Consider the following 15345-nt stretch of genomic DNA (forward strand, 5'->3'; position numbering starts at 1 on the left):
AGTGAAAGAAAACAAAACTCATTTCTTATACTAGTTGTCATTTCTTGAAACATAGCTCTCTGCAGGATGCGTAGCTTGAATTAATGTATCTATTTGTGGCTATGTTAGATTATTAATTATTAATACGATGGTGAAACAAAGTAATGTGTCAGCCACGTGGAACGTAAATTCTACGTGACGTAAAAGAGCTCGCAATTGATTTCAATAAATAAAATAAACATATCATATACCTGTGTAGGTGGAAGAGGACTAGTTCAGGATCCGTTTTTTAAATTCATCTGGTAAATAAGTGACTGGGGTTGACTCATGTTTTTGCCTGTGCTCTATCACTGTCTCCTTCAGCTTTTTTTTTTTTTGCTATTCTGTCAACTATTTTTCATTTAACGTCAAAGATAAAATCTCTGAAGAAAAATCTCCTCCTGCTTTCTTTTAATTGGCTAACATACTCACTGCAGACTTTGCCGGGGAAAATGGAAACACAGACTCTTCCTGTCTGCGTGCCATAAATCGGTTCTTCTGATTTGGCGGGGAATTGAAAAAAATATAGAAATAGCCTCTTCTCTGACAGTTTGTTTGCTTATGTAGGTTCGACAGAGGCAACAGTATTAAACTGAGACTGTTACATAACCAGTTAAAAACGTATAGCTGCTTTAACCGTCATGTTGTCCTCGGATCAAATTTGACCCATTTTCAAAAAGTTTATATATCAGAAATTTGGATTTCGTTCAACACAATTGTCAAAAAAAAAATAACCGGGATGGTTCAATACAACGTTCTTCACAAGTAAAATACATAATCAGTTCACTACTTTCATTGAATTTGGGTGTTCTATTCAATTTTATTGCATTTGAAAAGCTTCTGAAATGTCGGAATAACGTGTCGAAAAAGACAACCAAAATGTTGAAAAAAAACTTTTATTTTAAAATTTTGACCCAGAAAAAAATAAAAAGTTGCACAGATCGACGGGAAGACAACACGAGGGTTAAAGGTGCTCTAAGCGTCACTTCTTGTTTTTGTTGCCGTTTGTGGAGCCTGGGCTGTCTACAGAGACCGCGTTTTTTTTACAGTGTGTTCAGGGGCCAGGCAGCTAGCAGATAGTGAGGAGAGTTTGCTGTATGTGACAAAAAATGTTGTAGCCTAAAAAACGCATCACATCGCTTAGAGCACCTTTAAGCTAAATAAAAACATTCAATGCAGCCTTCTTTGAATGTGAATGTGTTCCTCACGTTGCATTTCATGGGTTAAGGGTTTTATATGAGTGATGGACACAAGAGGAAAGAAAACATTTAGCAACCGACTGTGATTCCTGATGTGTTTCTGCTACATCTCTTTATCCGTCCCATTAAATCTATTTTTTCTTCCTCTCAGAGCTATAAAAATCTCAGCAGGGAAGCTAAAAGTTCAGGTTCCCTGCCTCTTCACCCTCCTTCTCCTCTTATTTGTGTGTTTTCTGGTTCAAAGGCAGTTCTTGGGCACGATAAGGGACACCGATTTGCAAAATGAGGGGAAAACTGGGGTCAGATGGTGCCTTGGATAAAGCGCTTGGTGGCCAACATCAGCTCCTCAGCCAGCCGGTGTGTGTGAGTCCAGATATTTTACCTCCCGCTTGTGTTTTCTTTAAGTTTATTTCCATCGCTGCCCTGCTGTCACGGGACAAACCACAACGCTGCAATCTCGGTGGTTTTTTCTTTTTGGGTACTTGTAATTGAAAGTTTACATTGCCATTTATGTGCTGAGTCAGTGACGCGGACCTTCGGGCTGCATTGTGTGACTTCAGGAATAAAAAAAGGGACTGGAGTTAAATTCTGGCTGTCGTGGAGTGTCACCAGAAGTTCATCCATCCAACTCTGCCCGATTATGTTCACTGTCTTTGTTTTGTTGTGCAATTAAAAATGTCAATCCAAAGGTTATTATAGTTTTGCATTTTTCATTATTTTTTATTTCGTTTTGACTTTTTGTTTTTCAAATTCAGTTAAGTGTGAATTAGTTTCAAAGCGGGTTTGCTAGTTTAGTTTATATTAGTTGCAGTGTTAACATGGGTTATTTGTCAGGGGCAGGATTCATAAAGGTCAGAAAAAGTATTGTTTAATATGAAATGAATGATGAAACAACACTTATATATAACAGCTGCTTGCAGTAACCACATTGTATTAACACTAGCCTACTATACTAACCAACAAGCTATCAGGCTAAGTTAGCTAAAACTTGTAAACATTCTCAACGTACCTCGTTGGCAGCTGCGTCGGGAGCTAAGCCCAGATCTTCTATCTTCAACACGTCAGATCATAACATACCTTCAACACATTTCTTACAAATCCAATGTAATAGCTTAACTTAAAAGGTATTATTATTACATTTCCTTGCGGGTTGCGCTTATCACGCTGCATCGCAGATGTTTCTATCTCAGTGTGCAACCCCAAAAAGCATCTCACGGGCAGTGCACATGCAAATTAGTTCCGCCCCAAGCTATTCAGACCATTATGTAGGAGACATAACATTTATGCACACACAACTGTACAACAACTGTACTGAAATTACACACCACATAAATTAAACTTAATGTGTGGACCACAAAACATATTAATGAACTAATGGCAGTTACATTTACTTGGCATAATACATGAAATCACCCTGTTCAGACTCCACTTGTTTTCAATCCAACTAAACAACTGAAAACAAAGAAAAGAATCACTGGGCAGCATTTTCTTAGTTTGCCATAAAACTCCTCTCACACACGTCGGCTGCAGCTGACCTGCTCCCCTCGCCGGACTCGTGTTGCTTGTGTTCTGGTTGAAAACCAAAGATACACATCAATTAAGATTTCTCTAAATGGCTGTTTCAGGTCATTGGGAGAGCACTTCATTATTATAACGAGGTAAAAGAGCGCCCCTTAGAGAAAAATGAACTAACTGGCTCGGGCCCAAGGTGCAGTGCAGCGACCTGCCCAACTCAACACACAAAGTCAGGTCAGGTTTATTCAGAAATAAAACCAAAACCAGCTGCACGGCTAGATACCGCCAGAAGGAAGTGAGTGTAATTTAGGGTGATTTCAGTGAATGCATTTTTAAGTTTTTAAGTTAAGTTTTAGTTGGATGTAAAGACAAAAATCAAAATGTCATTTTCACATTCATGGGTAAAAGTTTGTGGAGTCACAGACCAGCTGGAGGAAACTGAGACGGTGAAGCAGTCGGAGGAGGCGGAGGAGGAAGTGGAGACGGAGGAGGTGGGGGGAGGAAGAAGAGTGGGTATGGACATACAGCCGTACAGCAGATAATTATTGGCTTTGTCAGACAACATCTGTTATGTCAGCATTCCAGCCGTCAGCCTCGAGGAGGACGAGCAAAAGAAAAAAAAAAATCAACAAAAATGCCTGCAGAGTTCAGAGAGACGCAGAGACAGATAGAAACAAGGCCAGACACAGGAAGGCAAAAGGCTGCGTTTCGGTTTGGACACTTTGGAGTTCACCTTCATGTTTATGTGAGCAGAGAGTCTGAACCTTCAGCCGGAGGGTCGCAAGTTCAACGCCCCGTCTGGCCTGCTGCAGTGTCCTTGACCAAGACTGACTCCCCTCAGGCTGACCATGACCTCTGACCTCTCTGGAGTGTCCGACAGATTCTACACTGACTGCGTTTCCATGCACATAATAGTTCGGTTTTACCATTATTTCAAAAAAGGCAATATTCCTACTAAGCTGTTTTCATGGTTAATTAAAGTGAATATTCCACTAATATTCCCATTTACTTGTAGCCGTGCAAAACAGGATGTCGTCAAAGTTTTCCAGCAGTGGCGTTGCAATGTTTGCACATATCCAAAAAGCTCTTGATATCCAAGTCTTTGATAATGTTTAAAAGTAGCTGTGTTTCTCCTTCTCTTCTTTTGGCCATTCATCTCCGTCGTCAGCCCTGCAAACTGTCGGCTCGTTGGTTTGTGTACAACAACCATAGCAACGCACAGAGCTAACCGTAAGCTGTAAACAGGCCTTAAACTGCCCAAAAACTGTTGCAAATTGCAGTAAAAATCCTGATTAAGACCAATTAATGTCCAAAAAATGCTTCTAAAACCTGAATAATACCAGCATATCATACGTCTGAATCGGAAAATGCTATATTTGGAAAAAGGCCTTATGCCGTTTACGTGACCCATATTGAATTCCGAATATTTTCATTTTCGGAATAATAGTGGAATATTGGTGTGCATGTAAACGTACTCATTGACTACCTGGTTAAGTTGTCTGTAGTAGTTCTTCTTTCTTCCTTGCAAAGGGTCAGAATATTGAGCTTATTTGATCTGGGCTGTTACCATGTCGATTAGGCATTGAGGGAGTTGTAATTCATCATGTCCATTCATTCTTCATTGTAAAACATTTCTTCTATAAATGAGTTGTTCACTTTAAACCTGAGGCTTGCACACGGCTCATATTTTCCTTTCCCCATTTATCAACCTGGCAGCTAGACAGCTCACGACATGGAACATTGCACACTGAACTGTATGTGACAAATTAATGGATTTATTTGGCAAATTAATGGATTATGTTTACTTACGATATGGTAAAATGTTTGTTTCTATCTGCATATGACATGTTGAATACAGCCTGAGCAGATAACCCCTATATTTCCATTTTACTCCCATTATTTTTCTATAAAATCCTGTTAATTCCCATTGAAAGTTTCCACCTGGAATTTTGCAACCCTACTCTCATCTGTACATACATTTGCTTTGTCATTTTGTCCGAACAATTCAACCTCTACTTCTCCAAATAACAAAGCCCTGGGAAAAAAAAGACTTTTCAGGACCTATGAATCTGCTTGAGCTTCGTCCAACAATTTGTTACTTCTTACTACAGACAATCCAGCAGTGACGCCCCCTTTAAACAGCAACTGACCTGAGGCCTGTACTATGAATCAAGATCAATATGCCCTGGATTTATTTCAGTTACCCGGCTTCACCTAACCCTAACAACCGCGGTCCCGCATAAGCTGTGTCACGGCGGTGGTTAACAACTAAATCAATCAACCTAGGGTTTCCCAATCCAGCGGCACGCACGTTCACATAAAAGAGGCGGTGTTTGCACAGGATGACCAATTTTACATTAGAAGAGCAAACTATAATTCTACATAAATATGAAGAACACAGACACAGATTTACAGGCAAAACGCAGGAAGGAAAGCTGGCAAGAAAAAAGCCGACGCTGACATGCGTAAATCACAACGCTTATCAATATCACTTCCCCATCAGTCAGGCACCAGATCTGACCATAATTACACTTGTCCTTTCCATAAACTGTCGTTGCTTTAGCCTATTATATTATCAGTTGCAACCCTGGCAGTGGTATGCGATCGTGAGAGAAAATTAAAAAATATAAAAACATAATTGAAAGCGATGGGGGTACGTGGAAATAAAAATAATCGGTTACACTTTACATAAGAGTGACATGACACTGTCATGAACATGTCATAAACATTATAAACAAGTCATAATAAACAAGTCATAAACGTTTATGACATCACACTTCTTTTAGTAAGTGTCATTCGGTTTTGTCATGACAAGTTATGGTTAGGGTTAGAGTTAGGGTTAAGGTTCATGTGTCATGACAGTGTCATGTGTTCATGACAGTGTCATGTCACTCTTATGTAGATACCTTCAAGTAAAGTGTTACCAAATAATCACATAGGAGTGAAGGAGTCCGGAGTTCATGTGTGAAAACGGCTTTACTGATTTGATTTTAAAACATATTGAACAACAAAAGACTTTGTGTTGACTCGCCATCAAACCATTTTACACATAATTTCCAAAACATGTGTAAGGGATCAACCCAAAAAAAAAGAAATCCAAAAACTTTCATACTGTTCACTGGCTGACTTCTACTGAAATGTTTATTTTTATCCTTTTAAAAGAAGATTTTAGGACTCAGTAGCAGGCTTGTTAAGACAGAGATTATTCCTGTGCAGTTGGACTGACTGGTTGTCTGAATGACTGTCTGCCACATACCAGAGTACAGTTCAAGAGTTCAGTTAATTCGTGAACTTTGTCGGGGCACCACACCCAGCCAGCGGCACATTAAAGCCTTGTGTATGAGTGAGTGTGTGTGTGTGTGTGTGTGTGTGTGTGTGTGTTTGTGCTGTTGTGTCCTCACGCATTACTGATTCCACAGTATGTGTGGAAGTGTTTAAGTTTGCCTGTACATGAATGTGCATTTAAGCTCCTACACTTGCATGGTCCACCCACACAGGTGTTTTCACTTATTCTGCCTGATTGGACCTCCATGTGGGCGTGGACAAACTGTAGCTGTGTCCGAAACCTTTCCCTCATTTACTCACTTACTATTCCCTATATAGTGTTTATTAAATAGTAAGCTATATAAGAAATGACCAAATGAGATTTCGGACACCACACTGAAAACTACTTAACGTTGTTGCGTCAGTAGATGAGCCAGATATTTGTGTGACGGAGGCAGGCGCGCCCAGCATCATGCAAACAAACCCAAACAAAAATACTTGCAATACGTCCAGCAACAGTTCAGAAGATGCAGTTCAAAAAACGTTAAAAATCTAGGTCACTAATGTGTCAAACACGGAAAATGCTAGGACTTCCAGTTATAAACGAAAGCCTGGTCAATTTTTCCTTTTCTGTTTTCGTGGGGTCCTTCTGCTTCTTCATCTCCGCCGAGAAAACACGGCCGCGTTGCGTTGTGGTATACTTGAGTAAAATGCCAGGTGCAGCTCGTTGGAAATCAACAAAGCACAAAGCGACGCCATATACTTCGACGGAGACCAGAAAGTAAATTATAAGCACTTTTCCGGTGATGGCTGAGTTGTTACTGACGTGAGCAACCTGTCTGAAAGTTGTAAGTCTTCTGGTAGCTGTGCCAAGAGAAATCTGTTTGTTCGTGGATAAATGTTACTTCATATGAATTCACTTGCCACATACCGAAGTATTTCTAATCCATCAAAATGTTGCTGAACTAAATAATATATTTTGTTCCGATGCTTTCATGTACTCTCTATGGGCTTCTCCCTTGACTGTATGCCTCCACGTCCCCCCCGATTGCCTGCGAGCTTCTCCTGACTATACGGTAATTTCTCTACTATGCGACAGAAAGTCCCGTGGTTATGACACAATTGTTAGGCTATTTTGCAGAGGCACCGCAGCTTTTCTCTGGTGCTTAGCACCGTCCAAGACGATTGTGATTGGTTTAAAGAAATGCCAATAAACCAGAGCACGTTTTCCTCCTATCCCCGAATGCTATGTGGACTAGCCAGACTCTCCTCCAGTGTGCTTTGGAGGAAGGTCTGGCAAAGCGAGACTAGGAGCTTTATGACATGGAGCCACGTTTGAAGTCGCAAAGATGCAAATCTGTATTTGGCGTACTCTGTTAAGAAAGGTTCATGAAGTGTGTGTGTGCGTGTGTTTGACTCACTGTTAGACAAAAGAAAAACCCATAAATTAAAGAGTTTAATGGCAGCAATCATACGTTCTGAAGAGCAACAACAAACAATCCAGCTCTGCTCCTGTGCTTCGCTGTGTGTTTGCAGGTCTCTCAGCGTGTACTGGAGGCAGTCTGATCTGTGTTTCAGAGACAGAAACAGAGACTCATGAGTGAACATGAACATGAACACACACACACACACACACACCGGGTCACGATGGGGTCCATGGCCGAGTCAAACGGGCCGCGGCTGCATTCCAGTATGGAGGCTTGTGTTGATACGTGCGTCGCGGTGCTGCGCGGCTGTCTGGGCTCCCAGCCTGCGAATCCAAACACGGAAGGGGTCAGGACCTCGGCGCATTTGTTTAACACCGAGATAGGTGTCACCGCAGCGGGGGTAAGGCATAGCAGCGCCAGGCATAACTGGCTCCGGAATGACAACAAACACGGCCGGAGTGTTGTTCCGGCTAATTTGCTGGTGTTTTCCCAAAGCCGGGGCTTAGCTGACAACACTGGACGTTTAACTCAATCAGTGTTCCGTTTTTTTTTTTTTAATCGGTTTTATTTTTCACGTAAGGTGTTGTTGTGGCCCTCACTCCACCCTCCCCCCCCAGAACTTAACTCAGTCCAGCGGAGCCCGGTCGGGCCCTGGTTCTGTTGTAATAGCTTCCTTTCATCGGCTTTAAATTGTTATGATTGGCTTTCATAATTCAGCAGCCTCTTCAGATAACAAAGAACCCCCATGAAAACAAAAAAGGACATGAACCGACAACCACCCAACCAATGGAGTTACCAGGTTTTTAATGGAAATTTTATTTCAATGTGTCTTGTGTTTTCTGATTTGTTTTACCTTTTCTGACTCTGTGCGTGTTAATTACAATACCATGCAGTTCTCGTTAGTTACGGACAGGCAATATAGCATAATATTCATCTAACATAATGTTTATATAACTGTTTTTGTTATATTTTGTAGTCACGGTTTAAAGAGTGCGCATGAGTACATGAAATCACATCATTTAAACAGGAAACGGACAAAAAAACACTGAATCGACGGGCAGTTATGTTGACTTGTTGGTTCTCCCTGTTGCACATCTAGCCACGCCCCAGCCAGTGATGTCACAGAAGGTGCAGGTGCTTTCACAGCTGATGCAAAACACCTGCTGTAATCACTGATTGGTTGCTTGGCAAACATGTAACATGCTTGAGAATTTCCGGGGCAGCAGACTTGAAAAAATGAGCGGAAAACTGTGAATTGTATTGCTTTGATCCCTGCTGATATTTTCGAAAACAAGCGTGACCCGTACTGAACCAGCTGCCTGTTTAAACAGAGCTTACATGACTGCTTCAGACTGACATATATATATATTTTTTTACAGTGTATCCGTCTGTCCCTGCTGTAAAAGCAGAGCAGGCTGTCTGTGTGTCTTTGTTTCAGTGTTGTTGCTGAGTGCAGTGACCTGCGGTTACACTCTCTCTCTGTTCCCGTTAGGGTAAATATCCCTCTATTAGCAACAAGTGGTCTGAAAGCTCTGATCCTGTCAGAGCTGCTGGCTGTTGGAAGCTTTTAGAGACAGAGAGTGAGGAGAGAGGGAGAGCTTGCCTGTCTCTTTAACCCTTTAAAGCTAAAATCAATGCCTTCATTCATAAATATGTCCTCATTGGTGTAAAATTACTTCTGCCGATGATCTGACTTATCCTCGTAAGCGAAGAATTTCTTATCTGTATTTACATTGGACGAGTAAGTCCAAGGAGGCTTCCATGTCGTTCTGCGATTTTGAAAAATTATAATCGCTGAGAGGGACATAAAGCACTAGCCTACCTGTCTAGCTAATCCACAACGCGTTTTCGTTCAGAGCCAGCGTCACGTGACTGAAACCAGCTGAAACGGAGAAGGAGATGACTGAAAGGCGCTTGTCACTGCCCCCGGCAACTTTGAAAGCCTGCAACTGCACTTTAGTTCATAATGGAGGATCATACTTATGCCGAGCCACAGGAGAAGGAATCCTCGTCGCCAAAAAAGCGAAAATTGGAAGACATGTTGTCATAGCTTCTTGGTACAAAACGGCTACCGTAGTTGCAACACGCATTTGAAAAAGCGAGGCGTTAGAGAGCACTATTCGTTTGAATGCAAAATACAATTTCACCGCTAGATGGGAGAAATTCCTACACAGTGTACCTTTAACGATAGCTCGTGTATTTCTGATCTAATTTGCTCGACAACAGAGGCACCAACTGGCATGACGTGAACTTCTCTGCTACCTGTCATTATATTAGTTTTACATAGCGGATGCTTGCAGACACCTAAAAGCAACAAACAAGTGAAATATGACCGTGTTGAAAACATCCACAGCCTTTGCTTGCCTGCACACTGGCTAGGGCTGGGAATCATTCAACATTTTTCCGTTAACTGTACCAGTACAATACATTGACTTCAATACTACTACGTTGACTACTTACGTAACTTAATTTACATGACAAGACACACTTATTTAAACCCAAATGACGATCTTTTCCTAAACCTAACCAGGTAGTTTTCTTAACCACGTGTTTAAAACTGATGAGTTAGAACGGGAATGGGAACATGCATAATGGATACATTTGGGTGCCTGGGTAGCTCACCTGGTAGAGCGTGCGCCCATGTATAGAGGTGTACTCCTCGACGCTGCAGCCACAGGTTTGACTCCGCCCTGCGGGCCTTTGCTGCGTGTCGTTCCCCCTGTCTCTCCCCTTTCATGTCTTTAGCTGTCCTATATAAATAAAGCCTAAAATGCCCAAAAAAGAAGAAAAAAAAGCATAAACTTGACAAACAAAATCTCCTCAAATGTGGCGTGCGATTTATACAATCACGTTTTAAAAAAAGGTAATTGCATCTGTAAAAATAAATGTCAAAAAAATAGAGAATAAAACTAAACAAAATAATGTACACAAAATACAAATAAATGTACTTCTGCTTATCTGTTTCTCTCGGTTCGGAAAATGCACACACACACACACACACACACACACACACTGAATGACAGGATTGCACTTTTGTCTTTGACCCTCTGCTCTTTCTTCTCTAATCCCTGTGACAAAAACACAATCACAGATCCAAAATGACTCCTGTCTGTTCTCACTGTAAATATTTAGGACTGAGGTTTCCTCGTCTTCCTGTTGCTCAGACGTTCACTCAGCGTCGCTGTCAAACCTAAAAGCTCTTCCCACTGTTGAGACTCCGGTCCGACACTTTACTCAGACAGCTCAGCGTCTGCATGTCTTCTCCATTAGGTGTCCGTATAAGTTAGTCCTCACTTAAGACACCAAAGATCTGTTGGTGCTCGTGCCAAAACACTGACAACATAGAACATATAGTGGTGCATCATCAACATATACCCAATAAAATAGGAAATGATTCACTTGAATGCTGTGGTTTTAATCTTTCAGAATCTTTGAGTCAGTTAAATAGGAATTAGGTTTTTAAATAAAGACTCTTTATTCTGATGTTCAAATTTGGATTATTGATAGGCCAAAAGTTGGCATGCTTTGGAGTTCGGTCTGTTACTACAGGAGTAGTCTATATCAACAACATTTCATTTCCGGGATTGCTCCGGTGACTGTGAAAATTCCGCCGTATGTCCCTCATTTTGGCCGGATGTCCGTCCCCTTCCTCTTTCTTTATGTTTGCATTCTAAAAGCCGGTGGATTTGTGAGGACTATGGTTAACTGCTCCTCAGATCTCTGCAGGGTAAATCCAGACAGCTAGCTAGACTATCTGTCCAATCTGAGTTTTCTGTTGCCTGACTAAAACAACCTTTAAACATGCACGTTCCGCCAAAACAAGTTCCTTCCCGAGGCACCATGGCTCCGTCCAGCGCCAAGACGATTGTGATTGGTTTAAAGAAATGCCAATAAACCAGAGCATGTTTTTCTCCCATCCCAGAATGCTGTGTGGACTAGCCAGAGGAAGGTCTGGCAATGCTAGACTACTACAGGAGTGACCTGGCTGACTTTGATGGCATATATTCTATTATGGATGTCACGGCAAAATCGTTCCTATTGGTCGCCAGACTGAGGTCTGTGTGAATTACCTGCATCACCGCTGCGGCGGAGTTGACAAAAGCGAAAATTGAGGAGACTGCGAGACAGTCGAAATGTGCTTCTTTGTGTCATGAGATTTAACAGTCAAATCCCCAGTTTTCCCCATCAAGTTGTGGTAAGGTTTTTGTCGGTGTCTTAACCCTCGTGTTGTCTTCCCATTGACCATGAACTTGTTGTCCATCTGGTTCAAAATTAACCTTTGTTGACGCTTTTTTAAAATGTTTTTGTTAAAATTTTCAATGCTTTTTAAATTCATGGTCAATAAATCTAATTTATATGACATTATACCTAATTTTTTATTTCAATTAGTTACAATCAGAGGATGTTGAGTGGATCACAGACTGTCAAAGTTTAGTCCGGGTTAGGGGTTTTAAACCATTTAAACATTTTTTTTTGAAATGCTATAAAATTGAATAACACACCTAAAATATTAAGGAAATAATATATATATATATATATATTTATGTGTATGACTTCCATTCAACATATACCCATACATCCATGTTATTTTGGGGCAATTTAGTGGAAAAAAGCCCCCATATTTCTGAAATATAAAAAACTTTGAAAACGGGTCAAATTTGACCCGGGGACAACACAAGGGTTAAATGTCTACAAAGGAACTACCAACGGAGTGTCGGCGCTGCATCAATGGCCGAGCTGGTCAATGACGGAGCAAAGAACCGCCGAGGCAAGAACAACAGGTAAGCCCACTGATTTTATGTGCGGCCTGGCAAAACCGAGTGGTTAGCTCTTGTAGTTATATATGCACAAGTAAATCAAACTCTGGAAGCCCTAGACACGATAACTTCACGTTTTCCAAGAGTGTGGTTAGGCCTCGACCCAGAATAACAATTATTTTTATTGTTTCCTCAGTGCATACATGAGAATAAATCCCGTTTTCCAGTTTCCATCGATAAAACAACACCCAACTAGCAGCATGACATTGCACATATCCTGGACTTTTTGCACATTCATCGACACCTCTGCCCACCCTGCACTAAACCATAAAGCCTTCTTTTCTCATTGTTAGAACAGTTGGTTACATTTTACTTGAAGGTATCTACATAGGAGTGACATGACACTGTCATGAACGTGTCATAAACATTATAAACAAGTCATAAACCTTTATGACATAACGCTTCTTTTAGTAAGTGTCATTCGGTTTTTCACTGTCATGTGTTCATGACAGTGTCATGTCACTCTTATGTAAATACCTTCAAGTGAAGTGTTACCGAACAGTTTTATCACACGTTTATTTATGTTTCCGTTTCTTTTACATTTATAGTTTTTTTCCATTTAATATGTTTGTCGTATGCACCATCCACCAAGGCAAATGTCTTGTAATGTACTTGGCAAGAAATTATTTTGCGATTCTGACTAAATCTTTTATCGCCACAGTGGTCAAAAACCCTTTCCCCTTCTGGGTTCAAACCTGACGACAACAGTGACTTTCCTTCCTAGAGGTCTGTACTTGAGCCTTAGATTCCAGCACAGCGACAGCCAATGCACACGCAGTAAATAACAATTAAGGTCTGGTCGGATTCGGCTCCTACACCATGTAAACACAGCTGCTGACAGAGATCTTTGTTTCTCATTTAGCTGATCAACTGATATATAGTGAACACACACACACACACACACACACACACTTCTGTGTTTCTCTCTCAACCTCTTGGCAGCCAGGGGCTACAGACCACCTGTGTGTGTGTGTGTGTGTGTGTGTGTGTGTGTGTGTGTGTGTGTGTGTGTGTTTCTCTCGTTGACCCTGCCGTGTGTTTGCTGTCAAAGAGCAGGATTTATGACTGGACCACTTTCTAAATCTCTCTGTGGCAATCAGAGAGGCAAAAAGGTGTTCAAATACTTAATAAGTACAAGTACAAGTATCAAAAGTAAAAGCAGTGGCGGTTCTAGACCATTTAAAATGGACCAATTTTTTTTGTGAATGACTAATGTATCGTGAATAAATAAATGTTCTTCCTTAAAATACAGGGGGCATAAGTATAGACACCCCTATGTTAAATTCCCATAGAGGCAGGCAGATTTTTATTTTTAAAGGCCAGTTATTTCATGGATGCAGGATACTTTGCATCCTGATAAAGTTCCCTTGGCCTTTGGAATTAAAATAGCCCCACATCATCACATACCGTTCACCATACCTAGAGATTGGCATGGGGTACTTTCCATAAGATCATCTCTCAATGAAAATCAAACCAGCTATTAGACTAACTGAAATAAAACTATTCCCCTTTCCGTTATTGTGTTATATATCTTTTTTGTGCATATTATAGGTTTACAAAGTGAAAAAGCCCAAAGTCCCCCCCAAAGGGACTTACCATCTCCAACAGAAAACACTGTTCACAAACTGTTCCAAACAGCTCTGTTGTAGTCCAGCCTTTACTTCAGAGACAAATGTGGTCACTTTGGAACACACGTTATAATGCTCGCCTAGCTGCTAGCATGGCACGCCCTCATACTCTGCTTCTGACTGGCTAGTAGTCCTTACCTAGGTACTGTCAGGGCACGCCCTCATACTCTGCTTCTGACTGGCTAGTAGTCCTTACCTAGCTACTGAGCATGTGCGACTCCCAACAAAGATGGAACAGAAGTGAGATGTCTCACTCTGTAGCTAAAACAGAGAGCTCAACACACAGGGTGAAAAGAGGAGCTGCAGCAATGTGAAAACAAAAATATGGTGTTTTTTGAAAATTAAACCATGTAAACCTATTCTGGTATAACCTCTAAATACAATTATGTACCTGAAAATAAGCATTATGAGCACTTTAAAACTTGCCCAGTTTAGCCAAATACATTTAACCAACTTCTGACCGAACTACACTGTAGTTGAGTTTATTCGTTCCAAAGTAGTTGATGGAAATGCACCTTATTCACATTTACAAAGTTAGCTTAAAATTCACCTGACAAATAAATGGAAATACGTCTATCGTCTTTATGGTTTACAAGATGACCATCAAGAGAAATGAACCTTTCCAAATCCCCTGAAAGCTAAAAATATCCTGACGGTGAAGTGGTTTTAAAACTCAGAGCCAATATGGCCGATAAAAGCTATTAACTGTAAAACACATGAACCCTGAAAACTATACGATAAGATCTAAAACAAGCACGGCCGCCGCGATAACATGTTCAACACTCTCTCTCACACACACACACACACACACACACACACACACACACACACACACACACACACACACTTGTCCTCCAGGGTCATTATTCCTCCAAGGTTCAGCAGTGGGTCAGCATCCACTTTCCTTTTTCTGGCTTTATCTGCCCCCCTTGCCCTTCTCTTTTCTTCTCTTCTCTTCTCTTCTCTTCTCTTCTCTTCTCTTCTCTCTCTCCTTTAACCCCACTTCAGTTTTTTTCTTTTGTTTGAATGTATTTTTTTTTTTATGGTGCCCAGTCGTCTTTGAATGTGTTGAAAAATGTGACGGAAAAATGTAAACAGCGTGCAGAGATGAGCTGTGATGGTGTAGCTTCACAATGCACTCTCATGAACAGGTTTGTATGATATCGTACGAAAATGTATGCACAACAAAACGTAAGATATTGTACGAAACCAGGAAACCGCTGGCTGGTCACGTGACGCCGGCTACAGTGACCGGCTACCAGCTCCATGATGCTGAGCGCCAGTTGCTAATTGTTTAAGCCGCTACAGAGCATGCTGGCTACAGACCTCGGAAGCATATGTTCCCACAGCCCTATGTTCCCACATTTCTAAGATTTTTTTCAAAATTAGGCCCTAGTTTCCACATTTCCCACATTTCTAAGATTTTTTTTCTAAATTTAGGCCTAATGTTCCCACATTACCTTTTTCATAAATTTGT

Source organism: Sander lucioperca, chromosome 15, assembly GCF_008315115.2.
Source record: "Sander lucioperca isolate FBNREF2018 chromosome 15, SLUC_FBN_1.2, whole genome shotgun sequence".
Classification (NCBI taxonomy): domain Eukaryota; kingdom Metazoa; phylum Chordata; class Actinopteri; order Perciformes; family Percidae; genus Sander; species Sander lucioperca.